This window comes from Chlorocebus sabaeus, chromosome 20 (assembly GCF_047675955.1).
Source record: "Chlorocebus sabaeus isolate Y175 chromosome 20, mChlSab1.0.hap1, whole genome shotgun sequence".
NCBI classification, from domain to species: domain Eukaryota; kingdom Metazoa; phylum Chordata; class Mammalia; order Primates; family Cercopithecidae; genus Chlorocebus; species Chlorocebus sabaeus.
The window spans coordinates 17,271,559-17,299,497 of record NC_132923.1 but is presented as its reverse complement, the minus strand read 5'-3'; the positions used below and the strand labels follow the sequence as shown (position 1 = coordinate 17,299,497).

General features: G+C 40.1%; 1 long non-coding RNA gene across 2 annotated transcripts; it reads right to left on the bottom strand.

The window, feature by feature from the left end:
- Positions 1-16: 16 nt before the first annotated feature.
- On the bottom strand, positions 17-27,887 carry LOC140709474 (uncharacterized). 2 transcript variants are annotated; one of them, XR_012089967.1, is made up of 4 exons: positions 27,511-27,887; positions 7,114-7,153; positions 704-2,766; positions 17-265 (listed from the first exon to the last, which is right to left on the bottom strand). It is a non-coding gene; the product is annotated as an uncharacterized lncRNA (long non-coding RNA). The 2 variants fall into 2 exon arrangements; XR_012089966.1 differs by having other exon boundaries at positions 17-2,766.
- Between the last annotated feature and the right edge of the window lie 52 nt (positions 27,888-27,939).

Here is a 27,939-nt window from a genome sequence, read left to right as displayed (position 1 = left end):
TTCATGCAGAGCTGGCTCTGTGGGAGATCAGAGTTTTATTATTACTCAAATCAGTCCCCCCAGGCATTTGGGGATCAGAGTTTTTAAAGAATTTTGTGGGTAGGGGCTTGGAAGTGGGGAGTGCTGGTTGGTCCGGTTGGAGATGGAATCATCTTGGGTTGAAGTTAGGTTTCCTTAATGTCTTCTGTTCCTGGGTATAATGGCAGAACTAGTTGGGCCAGATTACAGGTCTGGGTAGTGTCGGCTGATTCATCGAATGCAGGGTCTGTAAAATATCTCAAGTGCCGAATTTAGGTTTTACAATAGTGATGTTACCCCCAGGAGCAATTTGGGGAGGTTCAGACTCTTGGAGCCAGAGGCTGCATGAGCCCTAAATTGTAATTTCTAATCTTGTAGCTAATTTGTTGGTCCTGCAAAGGCAGACTGGGCCTCAGACAAGAAGGGGGTCTTTTTGGGAAAGCACTCTTATCAATTTTGTTTCAGAGTCAAACCATGAACTGAACTCCTTCCCAAAGTTAGTTCCACCTATGCCCAGGAATTAATGACAGCTTAAGGGTTGGAAGCAAGATAGAGTCAGTCAAGTCTGATTTATTTCACTGTTATAATTTCCTCAGTTATAATTTTGCAAAGGCGGTTTCACAACCAGCACTACTGTTTTCCTATCAGATTGCCCATAGTGCTATAAGAAAAAGGGATTCCTTACCTGAACAAGAGACAAAGATCAGAAAATCATTGTCCTGATTGGATGCAGCCTTGGGGGTTACATTTTTATTTCATACCTAATCTTTGGAAATAAGAGAGAAAGGATAATTCCAAAACTGATTTTGGGGACAGAGAGAAGCAGAATGATACTTCAAATCCCTCTCATTCACAATAACGACAATTTTCCAAGTAGGAATTGTGAACCCAGAAAATCTGAGACAGGTCTCAGTTAATTTAGAAAGTTTATTTGCCAAAGTTGAGGATGCACCTGTGACACAGCCTCAGGAAGTCCTGACAACACATGCCCAAGGTGGCTGGGGCACAGCTTGGTTTTATACATTTTAGGGAAACATGAAACATCAATCAATATATGTAAGAAGTACATTCGTTCCATCCAAAAAAGTAGGGACAACTCAAAGCAAGCCCCCTTTACCCTATGGGCTTCCAGGTCACAGGTAGGTGAGAGACAAATTGTTGCATTCTTTTGAATTTCTGATAAGTCTCTCCAAAGAAGGCAATCAGAATATACATCTATCTCTGAGCAGAGAAATGACTTCGAATAGAATGAGAGACAGATTTGTTCTGAGCAGTTCCCAGCTTGAAGGGGCTCAAGATATTTTCCTTTCACATTTCCCCTCTTTTGTTTTTAAAAATCTTTTGGAGAAAGCATTTTAGAAGAAAATGAGTCTCTGGCCTCAGGTTTCATCTGATCTCTCAAGGCTAGAACTGTTTATTCCTAGACAGGTAGGTCCCAAAAGCTTATTTTTAGCAGGCTGTGAAGTCTCATGTCCTATGAAGAGAAAATTGGGGGAAGAAGGGAGAAAAACAACAATAAACAAAAGAACAATCCTGGAAAAATGTATATAGGCCACATTACTCTGAAGTCCATACATTAGTAGGCAGGTATGCAAGTGGCTTATGTATGTAAATAGGTTGCTGTTATTTTCTTCTGAAGTTTAAGTTGTCTGGCTTCAGTTCACAGGGTTTTAAGAAAGCAAAATTTAATTTTCAGTGATTTCAAATTAGGAAAAACTTGAAAAAAAAGAAGAAAAAAATTGAAAACATTATTTTGAAGACTTGTAGCCAAGAAAAATTAGAATTCAGTTCAAACAGTAGAAAATAATAAAATTTGAAAAAAACATCAGGCAAGACTACAATCTAACAACAGGGGTACTATAGTTTTGAAACATAATTTTTTTCTCTCCAGCTTCCCATTTGTACTGAAGACAAATTATGGCAGGACTGGTTTGCTTTATTATACTTGGCCTAATTATGTGTATACAATGTGGCAATTATATATATGTGTGTGTGTGTGTGTATATATATATATATTTTTTTTCTTTTACATAGGTTTTTAAATTGGCTTTGATGGAACTTGTTTCATAAGAAGAATCTCAGATGAGACTTTTTAAAGCCAAACCAGGCATGGATTTATGTCATCAAATATCTATGAGTTGGGTGAATTTCCTCTCCTCTTGAGGTTTTAAGATAAACCTGGGGCTTCTGGGCCTGTTGGAAAGTGACATTCATTATTTACCACAAGTCAGAAACCCTGTATGCAAACTGTACACAAAATTTGAGGCCAGTTTTTCCAAGGGTTTTATTGGCTCCATAAGTCAAGTTTGATTCCCTAAAAGAAAGCACACCATTCCAGTCAAAACGTTGGTGAAATAACCACTTTCTCCAATTGTTTCCTGTTACAAATGAAAACAGATTCTTATGGCACTTATGCAAATAACTGTATTGCCATAAGTTAAATATACTCACAAATAGTTTCCAAATTCTGAAGAAATCAGGTAGAGAGAAACAAATATGCTCCTAATTTTGTTCATACGAGTATTCTGAGTTGTTAAAAGCTGTCAATAGCATAAAAGAAAAGTTTTAAGACTCTGAAAAACAAAACAAAGGATCAGCAAACATTTTAAGCAGAAAAGTAAAAAAGATTAGTTCAGTCCATGTATTATATTCCTGTTCTTCTTGATATTCATGAACATTTTAGCTCTCCATGAGTCCTGAAAGTTTTTCCTTTATTCTGATGTCACAGTCTCCAGAGTTATCAGAAACCTGCATTCAAGAGCACCTGTTAGAGTTTTGTAGCTGATTATAAAACCACCTTCTAAAAAGGACCAAAATAAGACAACCATTGTCCATGGATGACAAAAGTTTTAGGGCAGCCTTAGTCAAAGACACAATTGACAAGGAAATTTGTTACCTCTATAGCACACAATAATTTTACCATAACAGTTATGATTATTACTGATAATGTACACTAAGTTATATCAGAATTATAGGAGTTTCCCATAATTTTGGAACACATAACAATAACCTATTTATACAAATATAGCCCAAAGGAAACCAAACACCATTGCATATTCCTGTATAATTTTTGTACCAAATAAGCCAAATTATGTGGCATTTTTTGGACTTTAGGGAACCTAATATCTTAAAGAATTAATTAGGTCATAAAAAGACATAATTTATAATTTGATTTTGGAAAGTTTGTCAAACATCAAAGGTTTTAAACACTTGATATCACAAAATAGGATTACAGGTCATAGTAAAATAAGTCATTCATTTAACCAAAGTGATAACTCAAATATTAAAAAAAACAAACAAAAACAAAAAAAAACAAACAAAAAAAAAACCGGCAAACGCCTTTATTCTTTGAGAGAGAAGGCTTAATTTCCAAACAATAAACTCTAATAAAAACAGCATGTAATCCCAGCACTTTGGGAGGCTGAGGCAGGCAGATCATGAGGTCACGAGATCAGGACCATCTTGGCTAACATGGTAAAACCTCATCTCTACTAAAATTACAAAAAATTAGCTGGGTATCGTTGTGGGCGCCTGTAGTCTCAGCTACTTAAAAGGCTGAGGCAGGAGAATGGCATGAACCCAGGAGGCGGAGCTTGCAGTGAACCGAGATTGTGCCACTGCACTCCAGCCTGGGTGACAGAGTGAGACTCCATCCGGAAAAAAAAAAAAAAAAAAACAAACCCAGCATGAAGCCAATTAATTTTTTTTCAAAATTTTATAAACAATCTCTAAAATTTTAATCTTGACTGTAAGATATAGCTTCCATAAGCCTTTTATAATCTTTATAACCTTTATATAGGAATTGGTTAATGCTTAAAGAAAACCTTGTTAATCTGACACAGGGGCCCATATGCTGGTCTTGCCTTGGTGTGCCTTTAACATTAATGATTAACTTATAGAGAAACAGAACTTATTTTATCTTTCAAAATTGACCCTTACAATCTTATGTGTCCACCTCTCCCTCAGTAGTGCCTGGGCCTTGAGGAGTTGAATAGCTTTAATTTATTGCCCCATGTGTCAGGAATGCAGTTTATTTTGATTAGCATCTTTTATTGGGCCTGAAGATGAGGCTTTAATTGCTGTCAGTGTTTAAGATTTAGCTGGACGTGGTGTCCTTTTTAGACCCAGGAGTCAAAACCCTGTAACTCAATGTCACAAGGACTTTAAAAGCACGTACAGGAAGATACATGGATGCAATAACCTTAATTTTTAAAAAAAATTTGTCTCAGTTTTTTTTTTCCCTAAGCAAGCCAAAACTTGATGACAATATGACAACTGGATCATATTAAAGTTTTTTATTTTAATATAAATCCTCTTATTGTGACTTATGCAGACTGTTCATGACATGCTTCGACTTTCTGGTTTGTCCTGGACATCTCTCTTTCTTAAACAACCAGTCATTTAATTATTTTATTTTAAAACTACATTTACCATACAAGATTCTTTCTCATATAAAATTATTTATCTTTAAGTTTTCTTATCACAAAATGAACCTGCTTATTGTTATGACTTTCTTTACATCTCGTTTTATTCTCTGGTTCTTTTTACCTTGTTTTATACATAACCTTTAAATAAGCTTTGAATTAGACAAAACTTGTACAACTGTCTTTTAAAAAAGGGACACCCCCTTTTTTTAGCAAGAATGTTTTCCTACAATGTATATTTATTGGAAAATACCCAAATAATAAAATATCTATTATTTAATTTAATATAACTTTATATTCTAAATTATGACCAGTTTGTCTACAGGTGTTTATCCCATTACATTTACCTAATTATTTTATTTTAATTGTTTACCTAGATTATTTATGAAAACTGTGACAGTCATGATTTAAAGTGATAAAACCACCATTTCAAAATTATAACAAAGATGGTGAAAAAAAGATTTGACATAATTAACTCCATCTTGTTGTTAACCTCCAAGCTACCCTTGTTCATTCCTAGGCATAGGCCAAACTAACTTTGGGAGGAACTTAGTTTATAGTTTAGCTTTGAAACAAACAGTCCTTTCCCAAAACAAACATCCTTATTGCCTGTGGACTAGACTGCCTAAAGTCAAAAGATTAGAATTCATAGTAATCTTACTAAATTTAAGATGCAGCTATTTTCATTAAACTAGTATCAATGTCTTATTTATTAAAAATTACAAAAGCAAAGATCATTCTGTTTGGTGCTGGGTTTATAATTTTGTAACCCTTGTGCCAAATTTTGACACCTTATAGTATTTGGCAGGGATAGAATGAAATTGCTTCACTAATAAATGCAAATAAAAATGTATGCTGGCAATTCTTAAGACATTTCTCATATTATTTTACCAATAATTTTAAAGGTAGATTATTTATTAAAGATTTTACTTAAGATACATAAACTTGAAAAAACATTTGACTAGTTTTTGCTTTTATAGTATCTGATTTAGGCACCTTTTTTTTTTTTTTTTTTTTTTTGAGGCGGAGTTTCGCTCTCTCGCCCAGGCTGGAGTGCAGTGGCCGGATCTCAGCTCACTGCAAGCTCCGCCTCCCGGGTTCACGCCATTCTCCTGCCTCGAGACTCCCGAGTAGCTGGGACTACAGGCGCCCGCCACCTCGCCCGGCTAGATTTTTGTATTTTTTAGTAGAGACGGGGTTTCACCGGGTTAGCCAGGATGGTCTTGATCTCCTGACCTTGTGATCCGCCCGTCTCGGCCTCCCAAAGTGCTGGGATTACAGGCTTGAGCCACCGCGCCCGGCCTAGGCACTTTTTTTTAAGCCAATTAATTAGAGCTCTTTTATTTTTTTTTTAGCAGTGAAACTTTGTGTACACACACATAAATACAGAGATATATTAGGCATGCTGATAAAAGTATATTTTATAGATTCATAAAACATTTTTTTTTCCTATCTTAGACTTTCAGATTCCTGATAACATGTTTTACCACCCTAGGCGGTTGTCAACCAAATAGCCTTAAATTTGCATATTAAAGGAAGCAGCTCATGTGAAAGTCAAATAGCAAAAATTACATTGTAAGATGCAGAGAGAAAAAGGTTGGGTTATATAAATTATAAAGAACTTTTAAATAGATAAATACACATGTACACACACACATACACAAAGTTCCTACGATTTTTACTTCAGAACTTTTAGCCACGAGATAAATACAAATTTACCAGCTTGCAGAAAGAACTTCTTGGGTCTAAACAGTGGTTTTTATCTTAATGGAAATATAACAGCAGATTCAGAGCAGGAAGAAAAGAAAAACAGAGAAAAACAGGACTTAGGAACTCTATAGTTTGCAGGTCGACCTTAGGGCTCTTTTTTCTTAATGTCAATGTGCACAAAGACTATATTATTTCCATTTTATGTAAACTTTGGCAAGTAGAGGTGACATAAAACCTATGGAGTGCTCAAAAGGGGGTCATTCTCCTTGTTTTCTCCTCATTCTTAGATTGTTTCCTGCCTTTTTTTTTTTTTTTTTTTTTTTAATGGAGGAACGGAGTTATGGTCTAGGGCTTTTGTGTGGTGGATCAATATGTGCTGCTTGTGGGCAGGACTCCACAGTGTGTCACCACTGAGTCATCTTCACCTTTTTACATGTCTCAGTTTCTCTCTCCAAAGGTCTATGACCTCATAGAGGGCTCAAAACGCTGAGTGATCAGTCCTTATATGCGTTTCCTGGATAAGCCATTTTTAAAATTAATTTTTGTTGGGGATTTCCCTGCAGGGCTGCTTCACATCATGGAAGGGGTCAACCCCAAGACACTCCCATGAGGTCTTGGTCACCCAGGGACATCCTTCGGCTGGGAGGAGCAAAATGCCCTTTCCTTCAGAGCTGAGAAAGCTCAGTCTCTTTTTATGAAAACAACAGTTCAGTTCCTCATGCAAATGCACACAGACAAACCAAATTAAGATTAAATTTGAGAGAAAAAGCAACAGAGAAGACCCTTTAGAATGTATCTCCAAACTACAGTTAGGATCCTTAAACAACAACTTCAGACAGGAACAAACAACAACAAACCCCAACAATACAATCACTGAGCCCTCTAATGGTAAGCAGAAATTAAGACCAGTTTGTTGTTAATTTTAACTTCAGCCAAGACAAGCTCCAATTCAGTTACTTACCTAGAGATGGGTCTCAGGCTGAAGACTGCTCTCTAGCATCCTAGAAGAAGGGGAAAATACAAAAACAACAACAACAAAAAAAAAAACCCTCATCTTCCTTGTTGGAAGCCAGCTCAAACTCCATAAAGGAGTTACCTGCCTTCCATCATCATGGAAGCAAGAAATACTTGCCTTCCTTATGTTGGAAGCAAGTAAAACTCCAAAAAACAATGAGGAGTTGTACAGCAAAATAAACTTTAAATCTCAACCAAATTTGGGGAGATCTGGGCTTCTCTGGGGGGGGTACACTCAGACCTCAGCAAATTGTCCTATTGGTTTGAGTCATAGTTTGTGCTGGTACCAAGTACCGACAGGAGATTTGTGAAAGATCAGGGGCGTCTCCACTCAGAATCCCCCTACGGTTACCAAAATGTGAACCCAGAAAATCTGAGACAGGTCTCAGTTAATTTAGAAAGTTTATTTTCCCAAGATTGAGGATGCGCCACTGACACAATTTCAGGAAGTCCTGATGACATGTGCCCAAGGTGATCGGGACACAGCTTGGTTTTATACATTTTAGGACGACATGAGACGTCGGCCAATATATGTAAGAAGTACATTAGTTCCATCCAGCAAGGCCCTCCCCCGTCCAACCTTGGGGGCTTACAGGTCACGAGTAGGTGAGAGACAAATAGTTGCATTCTTTTGGGTTCCTAATAAGTCTTTCCAAAGGAGGCAATAAGAATATACATCTATCTCTGTGAGCAGAGGGGTGACTTTGAATAGAATGGGAGACAGACTTGCCCTGAGTAGTGCCCAGCTTGAAGGGGACTAAGACATTTCCTTTACAGAATCATGACACTTTCTTCATTATCTATAACTATAAACTTTGGAAAATCAGAAAGAAAAAGGAGAATGAAAGGAAAAAGAGGAGAGGGGCAGCGATAGATGAGGTGGATTCATTTGTGAGTGGTTTTTATTTGTACACAAAATTGTATCACTAATTCAGGGTCCATATTTAACTATCTCTCTATTAAATTTTCCATTTAACCCTGATAAAAGAAAAACCTCAGCTGAATTAAATTTAAAGAAGTTTAATTGAGAAGTGAATGATTCCCAAATCAGGCAGCCTCCTGAGCCAGAATAGGCTTTGAGACTCCAGCGCAGCACATGGTGGAAGAAGATTTATGGACAGAAAAAAAGGAAGGTGATATACAGAAAACAGAAGGTGATATACAGAAAATATGAGGCACAAAAATAGCTGGATTGGTTATAGCTCAACATTTGCCTTATTTGAACACAGTTCAAATAGTTGGCCACATTTGGCCAAACTCAGTGACCGGCACAAGGGTAGGCTACGGTCTGTTTACACCTTCATTTTCCATGATTTATAGAGAAACCTTTAGGTTGAACTTAAAATATGTAAGGAGGCAGCTTTAGTCTAAACTTGTTTGAACAACCCATATCTTATGCATGTATTATCAGGAAATCCAGAATCTTATTTTTGAATTCTCCTCCCCTGCATCTCAATACTCCCAGATTGTATAAGAGTTCCAAGGACTTACACATTATCTTCTGGTGAGAGAATTGAACATTTACCAGATCCACTAATCACTGTAGGCCCTACAGGAGTTGACAGCTACCCTTGGCTTCTGATGTTAAGATGGCCTTGCTTAGGTCACTGTAGTTCTCTATGCAAAGATTACAACCCTTTTAAGCTCACATTTCCTTACTCAGCCATCATTCTCCAGAACACTGTTAAAGCGAACTAGATATGACCTGAGAAAGACTCTGTATTTCTATATTTGAGTACTTGTGGAGGCACTGTAACCTAGCATAATAGGCAGACAAGATTGAAAACTTAGGAGTGTGCACCTGCAACAATAGCTGAGTCTTGACCAATCCCAGTGGCCATACTTCAACCCCTCATACACTGATAAGTGTTCAAACTGTGCTCAAGTAAGGCAAACGCCAAACTGTAATGAATGCAGCTGTGTCTGTACCTCACTTCTGATTTCCATACAACACTTTCCTTTTTTGTCTATAAATTTGTTCTGACCACGAGGCATCCCTGTAGTCTCTCTGAATCTGCTGTGATTCTGGGGGCTGCCCAATTCACGAATTGTTCATTGCTCAATTAAACTCCTTTAAATTTAATTCAGCTGAAGTTTTTCTTTTAAAGGCACAAATATTGGTGCCTAGGTGCTTGTGTCTGGAGGACCTCTCGCTATGAACCTTATGATGTGTGCCCCAAATTACCCTCCTCTACTCTGACAGATTGCATCATTAGTTAGTTCTCCATCCTTCCTTATATCCATGTCCTTTGCCACATAACTTTGAAGTTTCTCTGCTAAAGGGGCAGAGTGGCTAGGTGTAGTGGCTCATGCCTGTAATCCTAACACTTCAAGAGGACAAGGTGAGAGGATTGCTTGAGCCCGGGAGTTTGAGACCAGACTGGGCAACATAGTGAGACCTCATCTCTACAGAAAATACAAAAATTAGCCAGGCATCGTGGTATGCACCTGTAGTCCCAGCTACTCAGGAGGCTGAGGTGGGAAGATCAATTGAGCCTAAGAGGTCAAGGCTGCAGTTAGCTGTAACCATCAACTGCACTCCAGCCTAGGCGATAGAGTGAGACCTGTCTCATAACAAGGATAGCAGGGAGAGGCAGAATATATTTTCCCACTCTTAAATTTGGATTTGGCCATGTGACTTGCCCTGGCCAATAGAAAAAGTTGAAAACAGTGTGTTAGTTCTATGGCTGAACCTTAAGAAGCCTCATGTATATTTGACTGCAGAACTCAGCAGAGCCACTGCAGTCAAGGACAGCCTAGATTGACTGAGCTCCAGCAAACCTGCACACATTTGAATGAGCCTATTGGAAATCATCAGAGCCTTGCTCCTGAGCCTAGCAAATATCAGCCAACCCTTAGTCAACTAAAAGACTCCTTAGCAAAATAGTGTTTATTGGTTTTTCCACTGATATTTTGTGTTTGGTTGTTTTACAGCATTAGTGTGGTCACTGTTAATTGGTCCATGGACTATCACTCCATGTTGAGCCCAGGCCATCACGATTCCCCCTTTCTTCAAGATAATTTAGTTTTCAGGGAGTTTATTGGTCTTCCCTATCCCTGGCCTTGGTTGGGGTCTCCCTTAGCCTGTGGATCATTATAACTTTGGTCCTTGGAACACAGGGTTGAGATCTCAGCTCCTGTTTTCCCAGAAGCCCTCGTGATCCTTTTGCAAAAATGTCATAGCCCCTTACCAGAGCTTACCTTCCCAAGGAGATAGGCAAGTTTGTGAAGGCTCAAATATCAGAAAGTCTATTTATATCTTTCTCCCAGAGATGATAATCTGATTAGCCAATTCTTATGTAACTAACAGGTATTTTTCAGGCTATGCCTTTGTAGAGCCTTGAAAGCTTCTCTGTCTAGAAAAAAGTCTCCAACGGTGCACTGTATTATATACATGTGTCCTGGTGTGGTATTCCACTACACATACAGTAGTCCCCCCTTATTCTCAGTCCACTGTTTCAGCTACCTGTGGTCAACTACAGTCTGAAAATAGTAAATGGAAAATTTCAGAAATGAACAATTCCTAAGTTTTAGACTGCATGTCATTCTGAATAATATGATTAAATCTCATGCCACCCAGTCCGTCCTGCCCATGATGTGAATCATGCCTTTTTTCAGCATATCCACTCTGTACATGCTACCCACCTGTTAGTCACTTAGCAGCTGTCTCAGTTACCAGATGGAAAAACACAGTATATATAGGGTTTGGTACTATCTGCAGTTTTAGGCATCCACTGGGGGTCTTAATATATATTCTCCACAGATAAAGGGAAACTACTGTATAATTGTACGGTAGTGATTTTATGAACTAGTTTTACATTTAAGAAAAATGAAGCAGAGAAATGTTATATGTCTCCCCAAAATTCAAACACCTAAGGAAAGACAGAACTAGGATCAGAACTAAAATTTTCAAATTCTCCATTCAGTTTGCTTGATGCTTAAACCATCTTGGGGTGTCTAAGGAATCCCAATAAATAGCTCTCCTCTTTGCCGATGTTCTGTACAAATTGAAAAAGGACTGGCAAATGGAAAACCAAAATATCCTTTGTTTCTGGTAGAGGCCGGGTTGGAGGATGTGGCAATCTGTTAGCCAAGTTGGTCTGCCTGTACTGAACCCCAATAAGGAAAAACCCTCCCCTAGAAAAGCAAAATAAAATGCTTTCTCTCTGTGAACAACTCACTCCCAATTAGGAGGAACATGGAGCTGAGCATGCCCAGAGGTATCCATCAGGTAAGATACTCCATTCACCCTGGAAGGGTGAGCAATGGAGACGAGGAGGACAAGAGTAACACTAAATGAGCTCCCTTTAACAAAAGGAAACATCATGAGTTAGGTAAAAATATTCTTACAATACGCCAAATTTATTTAATGTCAATCTAAGTGAGGCCTCATTTGAAAAGTCCACATCTCACCCATCCAACTTCCATTAAGCCAGATAGATATGTCCTCTGCCTCTCTGTTAACAAAGACAATAGCAGTTTTTCAAACCTTAAACTCTGAAGTACTGTGAGGTAGAGTGGAATGGAGTGTATACTAAACCATCCTGAAATCACACCACCATATTCAACTATTAGTTCTGCCTCTGTATAAAATTGACCTGACTGACCCTGATGCAAGAAAAACCTCTGTGTTTCGGCAGTTTGTCAACTAATAAGAAACTACCTCAATCATAATACAGTTGTCATTTCTCATTCCATTCCCACCTTCAGATGTAGTATTCTTTTTTTTTTTTTTTTTTTTTTTTTTTTTTAAGTCAGAGTCTCTGTTGCCTAGGCTGGTATGTAGTGGTGCAAACTTAGCTCACTGCAACCTCCGCCTCCTGGGTTCAAGCAATTTTCGTGCCTCAGCCTCCAGAGTATCTAGGATTACAGGTGCGTGCCACCATGCCCAGCTAATTTTTGTATTTTTAGTAGAGATGAGGTTTCTCTATGTTGGCCAGGCTGGTCTCAAACTCCTGACCTCAGGTGATCTGCCCACCTCTGCCTCCCAAAGTGCTGGGATTATAGGCTTGAGCCACCACACCTGGCCGACAGTAGTATTCTTTTAAGCCCAAACAAATTTATCTTCTAGAAAAATTATCTGTTAGAAGAATCTGGATTTTAAATAGGTTGCCATCTTAGCATATTCCCAATTCATTATCAAATCCAGTTGCTTATTAGCTTCTTATAGCCAATGCACAATACACAGTGTACATTTATAGAATAAGAATACATAGATGGATTCCTCAAATCAAGGCAGCAAAGATTACTAATGGTCAAAGCCTTTTATAAAATAGGTGGAGAGCAGGAATGGTTCTCATCATATCCTGTCTCTGCCATCTTGATTCATCTACAGTAAAAAGGGGGAAGGGTGTGGGTATAGAAATACGTGTAGATGTGTGTGTTGATGTGTGTGTGTGTGTTTGTGTGCGTGTGTTTCAAATTGCATTTTTTGGCTACATCTCCAGTGAGATGATTAAAGAACTTTAGCTCTTTGCAACCAGCCCAGCCAAAAGTTTGACTAGGCTTCACTTTCCCAATATGGTTCTCATTTACTTTCAGCCTCACTCATTTATTATTTGTCTTACAGAGAAAAAGGCAGCAAGAAAAATCAACCTTGGGGTTCGTTAATTAGGCCTGCATTCTTGTTGATATATTTCAGGAAAACAATTGGCAACTTTTGCCCTACTCTCTGGAGAACCTTATAATGTGGTTCTATTCATTCATCAGGGCTCAGTGAAGTTTTGGGGCCCACCCCCGTTTGGTGATCCTTAAATCCTTTTACATATGGAGTTGTGGACACCGCATCAGTTTTTAAAACGAATCTTTCTCCCTGCAGAGCTTCAGCAAGCAACCACTAGGGTAATGTCAAAGATCTTCAGTGGTAAGAAGACAAGGAGCAAAGACTTTTATCTTACTTTGTGATTTTCATAATTAAAAGAAAGAAAGAAAGAAAGAAAGAAAAGGTAAGCACTAGCTTTCTCACTGCCCTCACTCCCAAATACCAAGCATTCTAGTTATGATTTCCTGTTGACCTGGTATATGAGATCCTGACCCATCTTAAACTTAGTTTCATTTTTCATAATAAACAAAAATAAAGGCAGGAAACTGTGGGGATGTTTTCCCAAATGTGGTACCAGATAGAGTCAGGAAAAGAAGTCATATATGTACCTTCTCATCTCTTTCCTCTTCACATTTATGCCTCTAGAAAAAAGACTGACATGGTTCAGTCATTTTATCCAAGCCCCTTTTGTCGTTTTCACCAAAATAAAATATTCAGGCTGGGATTCCCTAAGTAAGGATAGATCCTTCAATAAAAAGTTCTCTATTAATTATTTAATTATTCTGCTCAAGGAAATAGTCTGGGTGTTGTAGGAACTCAGAGATGAGTTCTACATTTGGTTTTCCAGAGGCTTTGCCACAGCCAGAAGAACTAAGTACCATAGAAGAATTCTGCATATGAGAGAGCTTTGTACATGTGATCCATGACGGAAGAATGGCCCCCATTTTCAGAGATGTTTGAGTGCATGACTTAGGGAGGGATTCCAGGAAGCACTGAGGAGTGGCCATGCAGGCAGCCAGCGATGCCAAACCAGCCAGAACTGTGCATGCAGGGACATGTGTGGCAGCCCCTACAGGCAAGCCAGGGCTAGATGTTGAAGAATCCTAAACGTCAAGTTAGCGACTTTGAAATTCCCAGGAGGTACTGAGGAATCACTGAGCGCTATAGTGCCAAGAGTGTAGACGATACCTGCAACAGTGCCTGGCACACAAGAGGCACTGAGTATGTACTCATTGAATGAATAGCTCACCTTAAGATGCTCCAGGTTCTTCTGCTTCAACATAAACAACAAGACTGTTAGCACCCTCCTCTTTGAAGCAGAAGGCTATTACACTGATGGTAGCTCTGCCCTCGTTAGGTAGAGACCACCACTGAATCTTTTGTATTAGGGTATAAGACTGCTAAAAGTTGTTATATTATTATTATCATCATCACTATTATTTGACAAGTAGCCATCCTGCAGAATGGTGCCTGGAAAGTGCTGGGGCCCTAACTCAGAGACTGATGGCTTGAAACCATCCTCTGCTCCTAACATTTAAAACCTCATGGTGGGAGAACTAGTTATTGTATAAAAATTAAGGTATTCAAGGAGTTATATAAAACAATGCATATTATAATCTCAGTTTTATTATCTTCTTTTCCAATCATTTGTCTATTGAGGCACTAGAAACAAGAGTATGAGAATGTTTAGAATGTGTTTAATTTCGTTGAATTTGTACACTAGACCAAAAGTGCTAGAATCCCAGTGAGAACTGAGGTTGGCACCTTCCTGGCTGCGTGATGTTCAGTGAGCTTCTTATCCTTTCTGGGCTTCTGCTTCCTCAGCTGTAAAACCCATAGCACCTACCACAAGATATTGTTCTGGAGGTCAAATGACACGATGCATGTGATGTTTGAATGAGGTGATCCTACTCTGACCATGCTGACAGGTTCTCTCCCTGAGCACCTTGTATATTTTTTGGAATAAGTGTGGTCCAGCTGCCTTGCTTATTCTCTAATAGTAGCTATTTTATAATAAAGGGTTGAATGTCTCATGTAATTTATTGAATACTGTACTGAAAGTGAGAAACAGAATGATCACATGGGTATGCACAGCATAGTTTCTGTTGAGTGCATATGGCACAAAGAGAAGCCATAGGAATGTAAAGCTGTTTCTTCAGTTCACCCGTACAACACCCTTCACACTGGTTCCCGACACCATCAGACCAATGGTTCTTTTTATAATACAGGTGTAATTGTTGCCCCTTTACCATCCTCAGATTAAATTCATAGTTTAACCTACCTCTGCACATTATTATAAAAATCAATAGGCCAGGCATGGTGGCTCACGCCTGTAATCCCAACGCTTTGGGAGGCCGAGGGGGGCAGATCATGAGGTCAGGAGATCAAGACCATCCCGGCCAACATGGTGAAACCCTGTCCCTACTAAAAATACAAAAATTAGCTGGGTGTGGTGGCACACGCCTGTAATCTCAGTTACTCGGGAGGCTGAGGCAGGAGAATCCCTCGAACCCGAGAGACAGAGATTGCAGTGAGCTGAGATTGTACCACTGCACTCTACCCTGGTGACAGAGTGAGACTCTGTCTCAAAAAGCAAACAATATACTGTCTTAACTGTAATAGAAAGGTGAAAACATAGTATTCTGTGATAAAAATATGCAACTCAATATGTATATATTCACACATAAACAGACCAGAGGACATAATTGGGTCACATGCTTGCACCTACTTAAAATGATAGTTTGAATTAAAAAAAAAAAAAACACCATGCTTGTAATCCCAGAACTTTAGGAGCCTGAGGCAGGAGGACCACTTGAGCCTAGGAGTTTGAGACAAGGCTGGACAACAAAGTGGGGCCCCAGCTCTACCAAAAAAAATAAAACTACCCGGATGTGGTGGTGCGCACCTATAGTCCCAGCTACTCAGGAGGCTGAAGTGGGAGGCCTGAGAGGTCAAGGCTGCAGTAAGCTGAAATGGTGCCTCTGTACTCCAGCCTGGGTGATGGAGTAAAACCCTGTCTGAAAATAATAATGATAATAATAATAATAATATCAGAAGACACTCCATAAGAAGTGCAGGAAAATAAAAGAGCAGAAATACTGGACACTAGAATAAAACCTTGATTTAGATAAATAACGATAGACCAGGTTGATTATTTGTATGTGATAAGAGATAAAAGGAAATAACCTTAATTAATGAGGAAAGGAAATACGTTTTACATTTGAGTCAGTGGAGAATGAAAAAAAAGAAAGCAGCTACAGGAGGCAAGACATAAATGGAAATCAAGAATTCAGCAGAAGCTGGAACTTATGAAGTATCTGGAAGAAGTGTCCATCCTCTGAGAATTCATAGAAATATGGAAAGGGAGGATAGGAATTCCAAGTTCTATGTAATATGGGAGTTAGAGCCAGTTTGCTTTCTAATATTGAAGAGAAAGTGGCTCCATATGACAAGAGGACCAGGAACATTTGGGAAGCTGAAACTTGGGTTACAAATCACAGCCCGCTGTGATGCTGTCACTGTGTGAGATTTATCAACAGAATAAACCATGTACCTCTTTCAGAGCAGGAACTTAACAAAGGCTGGTTGTCAGCTGAGTGAATATGCATTTGGTAAATGGTACCCTTGTATAACTCAGACAACAAGCCTACTTAATATTGAGGCTTTTGTTTATTGTGCACCCGCTGTGATGGTGCTTTATCTACACTACCTAATTCCTATAACAACTCTGTAAGGCATATACTGTTATCTTTATTTCATGAGGATGAAAATCCAGATTTGGAAAGTTTTTGGTAGGATGTGAATGCAACTGTTTCACATTTGACTCTCACCCCCATCCTAGGCAGTAGGTGGGTAGAAACAGGAATTACTGTTCTCACTTTGGCTTTGAGTCCCCTGACGTCAGCAGCAGGGATGCAACTTGCTGGATGCCGTACAGCTGGTGTGCAGCATCCCTTTTCTGCCTGGAAAGTCCCTGTCTTCTCAGCATTTACATAATATCTTGTGATATGTGCATCAAATTTGTTTTCTGGATCTCAGAAATCAGCTGCAATCTTAGGCAAATTAAAATTAAACCCTACTACCCAAATATGAGCATGCTAACTTTCATATAAGAGGGCAGAAATTTAAATGCCACTTAGTTAAGATCATTTAGTTAAGATCTGTGCTCAGTATGGGAACAATTAGCTAACAGATTGCAAATAAATTGTCTGATTACTTTCAGGGATGGAATAGTGACTTGTTACAAAGCCATTCCTGGATACGATGGTGATGTGCCTCTATCATCTGCATCAAATTGCTTGTTGGTTTTGACCCTGCATGGTGGAATGAGCTGTTCTGCCTTCTGTGCTCATTGCTCCTTGAACAGTCTTCCCAAATGTGCATGCTGGGCTGAAGGTCCCAGTGAGTGGAAAACCCTTCTCCTATCAGGATCATTCCAGGGTGAAGCATCTCCTGAGAGGCAGAAGACCCTGTGAAATCGGTTTGTAGAAACCGGTATTATGGTTGTATGTTCTCTCTAATTAGCGACTATGTGCTATTAGAATGAAGCCTAAGTGGAATAAAATAACTAGAACTTGTATACTTTAAAGGTAGAAATGTAAAATGGGACTACTTTTTCTTATAGTTAAAAATACACCTGCCTTGTTACTCACCAACTTTACTTTGAAGCATTTATCTCAGAGAAATAAAATATAGTCCCAAAAAATTGTGTAAGAATATTCACAGTGGTTTCATTCATAATAGCCCCCCAAACTGGAAACCATTCGAATGCCCACCAACAGGTGAATGGATAAAACAAATGTGTATTATATTCATACAATAGAACAGTGCTGAGCAATGGAAAAACAATGAAATACTCATGCAAGCAAAACACAGTTGACTCTCAAAAGCATGTTGAGCAAAAGGAGTAATAAATAAATAAATAAATAAATAAATAAATAAATAAATAATTGATCCCAATAATTAGAAATTCCAGAGCAACAATTTGAAACTCTATGTGATGATGAGAGAAGTCAGAACAGTGACTACCTCTGTGGGTGAAACAGCATTGACTAAGAAAAGACAAGGAAACTTTTCTGTAATGATGAAAATGTTCAATTATCTTGAATGTGGTGGTATCTTGAAGCCTGTCTTGCCGAAACTTGAAGAGCTGTACACTTAAAATGGATGTGTTTTATGGTGTGTAAATTATATTCTAATTTTAAAAAATGAAACCTAAGATGATTTCAGCTACTGGAAGATCATAACTGTGTTCCGTTTCCACTCCCGCCTTCTCTTCTACTTCTTTCTTTTATGCTTCAAGCCTTAAATGCCACACCTGCAGCAAACATTTGCCTGGGCATCCAGGCGTTTCCACACATCTGATATCTACACAGAGGTTTCCAGACCTCAATTCTTGACTTCTGTGCACCCGCAGGCTCAACACCATGCGGAAGCTGCCAAGGCTTGGGGCTTCCTTCCACCCTCTGAAGCCACAGCCTGGGCTGTACTTTGGCCCCTTTCAGGCACAGCTGGAGCAGCTGCGACACAGGGCACCAAATCCCCAGGCTGTACACAGCATGGGGACCCTGGACCCCACTCATGAAACCACTTTTTCCTCCTGGGCTTTTGGGCTTGTGTTGGGAGGGGCTGCCATGAAGGTCTCTGACATGGCCTGGAGACATTTTCCTGTGGTCTTGGGGATTAACATTAGGCTCCTTGATACTTACGCAAATTTCTGCAGCGGGCTTGAATTTCTCCTCAAAAATTTTTTCTTTTTCTACTGCATCATCAGGCTGCAAGTTTTCTGAATGTTTATGCTGTTTCCATTTTAAAATGGAATGCTTTTAACAACACCCAAGTCACCTTTTAAATGCTTTGCTGCTTAGAAAATTCTTCTACCAGATACCCTAAATCATCTCTCTCAAGTTCAAAGTTCCACAAATCTCTAGGGCAGGGGCAAAATGCCAACAGTCTGTTTGTTAAAACATAACAACAGTCACCTTTACTCCAGTTCCCAACAAGTTCCTCATCTCCACCTGAGACCACCTCGGCCTGGACCTTATTGTCCATATTGCTATCAGCATTTTGGGTAAAGCTATTCAACAAGTCTCTAGGAAGTTCTCACATTTTCCTGTCTTCTTCCGAGTCCTCCAAACTGTTCCAATTTCTGCCTGTTACCCAGTTCCAAAGTCGCTTCCACATGTTCACGTATCTTTTCAATAATGTCCCACTCTACTGGCACCAATTTACTGTATTAGTCTGTTTTCATGCTGTTGATAAAGTCATATCTGAGACTGGGAAGAAAGAGGTTTAATTGGACTTACAGTTCCACATGGCTAGGGAAGGCCTCAGGATCATAGCGGGAGGCAAAAGGCACTTCTTACACGGGGGCAGCAAGAGAAAATGAGGAAGAAGCAAAAGCAGAAACCCTTGATAAATCCATCAGATCTCATGAGACTTATTCACTATCATGAGAATAGAATGGGAAAGACTGGCCCTTATGATTCAATAACCTCCCCATGGGTCCCTCCCACAGTAGGTTAATATTAGGTTCATGCAAAAGTAACGGTGGTTTTGCCATTAAAAGTAATGAATGCAACCTTGGGTTGCTGGGAATTCTGGGAGATGCAATTCAAGTTGAGATTTGGGTAGGGACACGGCCAAACCATATCAGGCTTTAACGGAGTCAGTGGTGCCCATATGAGGAAGGGACTGAGGGTCTCACTAGACTTTTAGAATGTAGTGAAACTATGCCCAGAGAAGCTGATTGTACTAACATAAGCTGGTGTGCTCACTTGGAGTTCAGCTTCTGGATATGTCGACGTCCTTGTGAGTTCAAAAATGTAAACATCAGTCCAAGAACCAAAGATGCCCTGACCTTTGCATTAAGTTGGCCATACCCTTCCAGAGGAGACCATGGTAGAAAGCAGAGAGAGCAGGGTGAGACTGGGCAGAGATGGGAATGAGTAATGCTGACTACATCCTACCCCTCCTTCTTTGAGAATTCAGGTTTTAACATCTGTTCTCTAATTCCACAACAAATCATCATCATGCACCTACTGTGTACCAGGCTCTGCGCTGGGTAGTGGGATTCAAGAATGAATGCAACATGGTTCCTGGCCTCAAGGAACTCAAAGTCCTGAAAAAGTCACACTGTAATGACACACACACGCACACACACCCAGCCAGCTCTGCCCAGTGGCATTGAGGAACGTTTCATGAATGGAGAAACACATCAACTGAGTCCTAAGGATGAGGAATAATTAGTATGTTCCAGAAGGAAGGAACAACAAGTACAAAGCAGAAGCTTTTAAAAAAATGTGTTTTGATGTAGGCAGAGGCAAAAGTCCCCCAGTGGGCTGTTAGAAGTTTCTTGAAGACTCAGATAGTCTTAAAGAGTTCCTCACCAGTTTAACCACTGGCTTCCCACTCCCTGCTGAATAAACTCTTGGTTCAGCAGGCCTGAGGCCTTGGCTACATACCCACACCCTGGTTCATGTAACAGCATGACCTGTGGGCTCAGTTTCATAGCCAAGGACTAGGGCTGGTAGAAGAAAATATAGTTCAATGTATGTAACAGGGCCAGCTGAAACACCTGTCTATTCTGGCAGTATTCCTTGGTCACCCTAGCCAGAAGCCATTTTGCCCTCCTCTGGTCTCCTATTGGCAACTCTTTGTAGTATTAATTAAAAGCACAATAGTTAAGTGTGGACTCTGGGACCAGAATGCCTGGTTTTGAATTCCAGAATGTCTGGCCTCCACCTCCATATCTGTAAAACAGAGATAATAATGATCCCTACCTAATGAGTGAAGAGCTACCAAACCCTTAAAACACTGCCTGACACATAGCAAATGCTCTGTAAGTGTTATTAGTTACTATTATTGAAGATAACGCAACCATTTATTGAGTATTTATTGGTACTAAGTGCAACGCCAGGCCCTTTACATGCCTTATCATTTTTCAGCACAGGGTGCTGAGTGTCTGAGCATAGAGGATGTTACAATATTAGGTGACTTTAGGGAGGACATTGCTGCTTTCTGTGTAGAAGAAACTTTCGCTCCTGCCAAAGCCACCTAACTCACAGTAAGTTGTGTTTGACCCTGGATCAACATAAACCCCTTGAAGAATACAAACTGTCTCCAAGATGCCAGTGACTCTCACATCCACAGGCTGTTGAGAGTGGATCCCACAGCATCTCACACATAGGCACCCATGTCCTCGATCCCAGACACCCAGCAGATTCTGAAATCCTGATTGTTTTTCCTATACCCAGCAACTGACTTTCTCCATGATCTTGGGAAGGTGCATAATCTGAGCTCTTGCTACCTAACTCATCTTCACATCCAGAAACCCCACTTCGTGCAGTCAGATCTGATCTACGTAGCAAGCTCAGCAGTTAGAGAGACACACTTCCTTCCGACTTTAGACCCTATAAAGCAAACACAAACAATGCAACCCTATGACAGAAGTCATTGGCCTTGGACCAAGATCTTCAGCAGGCCCTCCTTCAGGCTTTCTTCCCATCTCTTCCTGTAACTGACTGCAGAGCTGCCCCCATCCACCGTGTAGCCATTGCAAAGAGGCTCATAGCCTATAAGTGGCTTGTTGGCTGCAGAAATATGCAAACTGTCTTTAGTTTGACTTAGCCATCTATGACTGGTTTGGCTTCAGTTTGCAATGACCCAAGGTTGCATTAATTATTTTCAATAGCAAAACCACAGTTACTTTTGCACCAACCTAATATTAACCTGACCACAGCACCAAACTGTTCATCTTTAACCCTGACAGGCTTGAGCACAGACTGCAAAGTCCAGGGCTCATCCTGACCTCCAGAATTACCTCAGGAGAAATGGATGGCTGGGTTAGAACAGGATCACAGTGATCGGGAGGACCTGGCATGTTTTTAATCCCCTCCATTATGAAGAATTTTGGCATTCTATTCTACTGTGTAACTATATTTGCTTTCTAAGAGACTGGGTTATGACAGCTCAAGAATGACTCGACATTTCTATTCATCCAAAATAAGCAGGCATTTTGCTCAATGGGTACCCCATGACCACCTGAATAAAACCAATATCTTTTCATAACCTCATCCTGAAACACTCTCCAAGCCTGCTGGTGGGTCCAAAGCTGGCCTGTCTTATCCATGGACCCATTCCCTGGAATTCAAGAGGTGCTGCAAAAATGCTGCCTCAAATAGCTCTGCCTGTGGCCCTATATCCCCCATTTGACATTAGTTCACTTAGGTGCAAACATTAGAGGCTGATATTACAGTGTGTTACCTTGGAGAGAAGATGTTCTTTAACTCAGTGCAATGATCAGATTTAAAAGGTCTCCAAAAAGGTCATTATTTCAAACTTGAGAGTCTCTCATGAGAACCTCTACTGTTCTTTCTATCTACTGCCAGCACCTTTTAAGTATTAACTCGCTTACTTCTCATTACAGTGTGGGAGGTGTTATGAGGAAACTGAGGCACAGAGAATTTAAGTAACATGTGGATGTTAGTGAGTGAGTGGCTGCAGTTTGGAGTTTAAACACCACGTTCCAGTGTGTGTTCATCACCAGGCTTCCTTCTGGAAGGGAGAGACAGAGTTGGAGTCTGGAAAATAGCAAGGGAGGGTCTGGATCAGGGGACTGTGAGCAGGCCAGGTTATGTGAGAGCTGACCGAGGATATGGCCTAGAGGCTGATTATGGAGGTTGTGAAAATTGCTATGGAAAAGAAATTTCCAGAACCCAGATTTTGGCTACTTTTGAAAGCACTTTTGAGGTAATACTGTCCTCTAGTGGCTAGGTAGCAGGTAGTGATTACCCTCCAAATAAATAGCCAATGAGCCTTGAGTGGAGATGGTATGACAAGTCAGTGGGAAACTCATTTTGCACTCGAACTACAGATTCCAAAGGAAAGGCAAACCCCACTGTTATGGTCATTGGTACAGCTCAGGATTTCTGCCTCCTCCGCCCCGTGTGTTGGCTACAGGCTAGGTTCAAATCCCAATTCTGCTTATTACTGCTGAAAGGCTTTGGTCATGTTAATTAACCTCATTTTCTCTTCTGAAAAAGAGACAGTCTTGAAAAGATTGACCTTCCGTGAAGATCAAATGAAGTAACACGTGTAGTGTGTCTGGCACGTCATAAGCGCATCACACACGTGAGCTGTGGCAATACTAAGGAGCAGTGGCAAGAGCTGGGGGAGGAGTGGAGACAAACGGACCTGGACAAATTAGTGACCTTTCTGGGACCCCTACAGAACTGTTCTGGAGAAATTAATTCTATTTTTCCAGGTACTTTTAAGTTCGCTTTTCCTAGCATTTCTTGTATATTCCTGAATAATTTTCCACTCAAAAATTTCACTGCTTCTCCCTGCCTCCCATATTAATCTAGACATAATTAATTTCCCCAGAACAGTTCTGTGGGCAGGGAAGGCTCTACACTATGCATCCTCCATCCCAATCCCCAAAGCTCAGACCGTCCTGGCCTGGGTCCCCACTGCTCTCCCAGGCTGTGCTTGCTCTTCTCCCACCCTAACCCCATCACCACAGAAAGCTCCTCCTTCTCCAAGTAATTTCCTACCTGAAATCACCCACTCCCTACCTCTAACAATCTGTGATAAGCAGAGGACAACATAAAGTTTGAGGGAAAAGAAATCATTTGTTCACTTTGAAGTTTAATTTTGTAATAAACTTCACTTAATTCTGAAGTAAATTTGCAAAGCCAGCAAAATTCTTTCAAAGTCAACCTTGCTCAGGCCTAGTTGCTTATTTACTGCTAAGCTGGATGTTTTCATTAAAAGATTAACTTTGAGCCTTCAGCCTCTTCTTTAGCATGAACTGTGGGTAGTGGTGTGTTTCCTAACACCTCCGGCAGTGAGCCAGGCTTTGAGTGACTGTGTCTAAACACCGCTTTCCCTGAGGACTGGAAGATGTTAGAATCAGGTTTGTCATTGAGTGTGTTCTGTGTGCTTGGAACTGAGAAAGGAGATGAAGTGCCAGGTGGGATGGGAATGGGAGATATCGTGGAAGCCAAGTGTGAGTTTGCAAGGCAGGGAGCTTGGCAAAGACAGTCCTAGGGAGACAGGTGTTAGGGAACTCAGGTAGCATGAGCAAAGGAAGATTTGGTTTCAAAGAGGATATAGACAGAGAAGCTTAAGTCTAGGAAGTTGAGTCTTAGAATTGTATGGAGGAATATCTGTGGGTGTCTGTAGGAAGAAAAATCGGTTAAAATGTTTCCACTTGACAGCGTTCTGAAAACCTAAAAGGTATGGCGATTGCCTTCAGGGATATATTTAGTATTTTGACCACTGCTTCCTGGCCACAAGCAAAAGAAAACAGTGACATGGCCATGTTCCTAAAAAAGCAAAGAAGTCACTGTGTCTCAAACAATGCAGTTCCTTTGATCAATAAGCTTATTTGGAACAAATAGGTTACAAAGTGCCTCGAATGAAGAGCCTCTGATTGTGTTAAGTTGAATCTACAGATCAACCTGGAGAGAACTGCCAAGAACACTAATGAAGACAGGGAGGTACTGGTATAAAGACAGATAATAGATCAGTGGAACAGAATAGAGAGTTCATTAGTAGGAAGCAAAATCCCCAAACTTTTATTCTTAACTACTACTATATTCTGCATTTTGCAAGATCCTTCAATTCTCACAAGATCACTATGAGACAGATTGTAATATCCTAATTTAAAGATAAATGAGAATTGGAGCTTGTCTAGAATAGATTGAGTGGAACATCATTTGTGGCATATCATTTGAGAAGTAATGGGAATATTGCCAAATTTCCAGGTAACTCCCCCACCAAAGGCACTTCTGTTATACTCTACATCGTATCAGTTATCAAATGACGAGCTATTAAAGTCTGTCTTCTTCGACTGTAAGCTTCTTGAGAGCAGAAACTTATGTGATAAAGGCTTTTCCCCCCATATCTCTAGTGTTTAGCATAATACCTTGATATATTATGTTAGATTAAGCTATGTTATAGTAAAGAATAAACCTTGACAACTTAGTGAGGTAACACATAAATATATATTCCTCCCTCATACAATATCAACTGATCTCCAGGGCTACTTTTTTCTGAATGGCGTTTTGGGAATCCAAGTGGCCTTTCTCTTGCAGCTCTGTCTTCTTGAGGATGGAGGATCACTGTAGAGGAGGAAACAAAGCTGGATGGTCACATGCCAGCTCTTCAATCCTTGGCCTAGAATTAACACCTGCTATTCCCACTCCCAGCCCATTGGCCAGAAGAACTAGTCACAGAGCTGTGCCTGTATTTAAGCAGCAGGGAAATGTTAAGCACATGGGGAGCAGTATATGCCTCTGCTATCCTGGCTGAGAGTGTGTGTCAACAAACCTTCTTGGATAAACTAATGAGTAAATCTGACAGAGGGTTTAAATTATACTATGACAGAAATACTCAAATCCTGAAGCAGCTTTCCACTTCCAGAGCCTCAGATGAAATCATACATGTCATCAACAGGAGGAATAATGAACATGGAGCTGCCTTTATTGACAATCTAGTCTATACAAGGCACTGTTTTAGAAATTTCAAAGGGACCATAGTGCTTAGTCCTCATGGTAGCCCTATGGGATGGATGTTAATATTCTCCTTTAACAAATAAATTTTGCACGGAACCGTGGTGAGCAAGTAGTAGAGCTGAGATTTCAGCCTATGTTTGCCAAGTGCCAAAGTTTATGATATACTCTATCTTCTCTACTCCACTGACTCCCTCAGGCAGAGTTCCTTGGGCACAGTCGATCGGTGGACAGCAATGGCCTTCAGAAACACAATCTGGGTAGTTGCCATAGACAGAGATGCCAGGAGGAAGGCAAAGAGAGAAAAAAACTGCACTTCATAGCTGGGCTCTTCCATCCCCAACTGCTCTGGCCTTTCTCCTCTCCTCCTGCTATCACCCAGTGATTGCCACTGTGAGATACAGTTACACCTGTAAGACCTGAAGACACTAGTGGACAGAGTGGAGGGCAGAGCCTGTTTTGGAGCTTTGTGTGGATGCTGATGTCTGTTTTGCACATTCTATCCTTGTTGAGCAGATAAAGAGGCAGGGGCAGTGATCTCACAGTATCACATAGAACTCCTTTCCCAATGGCCTGGATTTTGTGGGAATTGACCAAGCTCACTTTATGCAGCTCTCTGACCATTCAGAACAGAGACTTAAATGTCTCCTCCATACCACTAACACTCTATACTAGTTCAAAGACACTGGAAACAAGTCAGAAGGATTCCAGGTCAGGCTTTGCCATTTCTGTTGCATGAGTCTGGATAACTCATATGGATTCTCCGAGCTTTAGTGTTTTCATCTATAACATGGGGCTTATACATAGAGTCTCTGATTGCCCACTGGATTGTTGTAAGCAGCAAATGGAATAGCATATAGAAGAGTGCTCTGTAGACTGTTAAGACAGATTTAAACATAAGAGGTTATTTTTTAGTGATTGGCTGAATAATGAAGATTTTTTCTGATTGAGTTATGATTTTTTTTGAGGGAAGAAAGCAAAGTTGCATATGTCCATGACATTTTAATCCTCTAAGGTCTGTGCCAACTCTGTCGTTCCATAAACCACACTTGGCTGTGCCCATTTTCTTCTTTCTATGGTGCTTCAGAGCCAGGCCACTGGAATCGTGACACATTACTAGACATGTAATATTGAACAAAGTATTTTAACCTCCTGAACTTCAGATTTCTCACCCATGAAATGGGGATGATAATATTTGTGTTGAACATTTCAACAAGGATTAAAACAGTCATGCATGTAACGCAATTTACACAGTGCATGGCACATCATGAAGCACTTGATAAATGGTTGCAATATTATTGTCATTATTATTATTCATATTAAGGAGCCGTCATGCTGTCTCCAAGGTTCTTTGCATAATCAAATTATTCCACTGTTTGAAATAATAAGAAAATCCTCAATCTTTCAAAACACTATATAAACATTTGGATCAATGTCTCCCAGTATGCCCTAAACTATTTTCAACACCCTATGGGCAGCACACAATTTACAACATGGCTGAGTTCCAAAACTCTACTTGGAGGGCATTTGTTTGAAACTCAGAACAGATTTTCCCATAGAAAGAATGCTATTAAAATAGCGGTTGGATTCCCAAGTGACTGAAATACCCACTTGATTCACAAAATAGAAGATCTGGCATATTTGCAATGCAAATTAACATGAAACAATGTTATTGTATTGCTGGTCATTAACCAAAACTGAAAACTAAGAAAATTGTGTAATAAATCATTTAAAAAATTTTCTTGTATATGCAGCTGATGAAGAAAAGCAGGCTTAATTAGAGGAAGAGAGAATTGAGTGGAAATGTCAGTAAGAAATATTAAGATGACCTAGCCGGGCAAGGTGGCGGGCGCCTGTAGTCCCAGCTACTTGGGAGGCTGAGGCTGGAGAATGGCGTAAGCCCGGGAGGCGGAGCTTGCAGTGAGCTGAGATCCGGCCACTGCACTCCAGCCTGGGCTACAGAGCGAGACTCCGTCTCAAAAAAAAAAAAAAAAAAAAAAAAAAAAAAAAAAAAAAAAGATGTCTCTGAGAGTACTTTCAAAGGTTTTTGAAGTTCTTTGCTAGGTCTAATGCGCCTTCAAAATTGTTTCACTTTGTTCTTCTTGACACAAGGGACTACATAGCACAATTATTTTTGGTTTGCAAATGAAAAAGGAAAGGAGATGGGAGAGATTAGGAAAAGAGAAGAAGGGGTGAGAAAGATTTCCCTGAGAAGGCACTCAATAGTTTGGGGAAATTGAGAAAGGAGGAAGAGGCACATCTATGTAGTAAAATGGATTTCAATTACCTGGTCTGACAGCAGGAAAAACAGGTGGTGTGACAGATCATATCCTCTTGTAAAAGGGAATGGTGACAAGATTGGTCAAGTAGTTATTCGCTGAAACCATAAGGTGGTGCCATGGGACCAGAAAAGTTCATGAAAAGCAAGCCCTCAAGGCTGGGGAGGAGGAGCAAAGGCAGGCTTGAGCATCCAGCTGTTTGGTGTTGGCAAATATGTCTAAATATTGTGCTGGTTCCCTGTTCTATACTTTATTGCCATGAAGTAAATGTTGAATTAGAATGTTCATATGAACTCATCGAAATAGCTCCTTGTATTTATGGGCCAAGAAAGCACAGAATACGAGTACTTGAAGGACCTCAGCTCAGCTTTTAATTTCAGGTGGCTTCAAATCTATCATGGATTAAGCTGAAATATACAAAAATGTATATTTTCTCA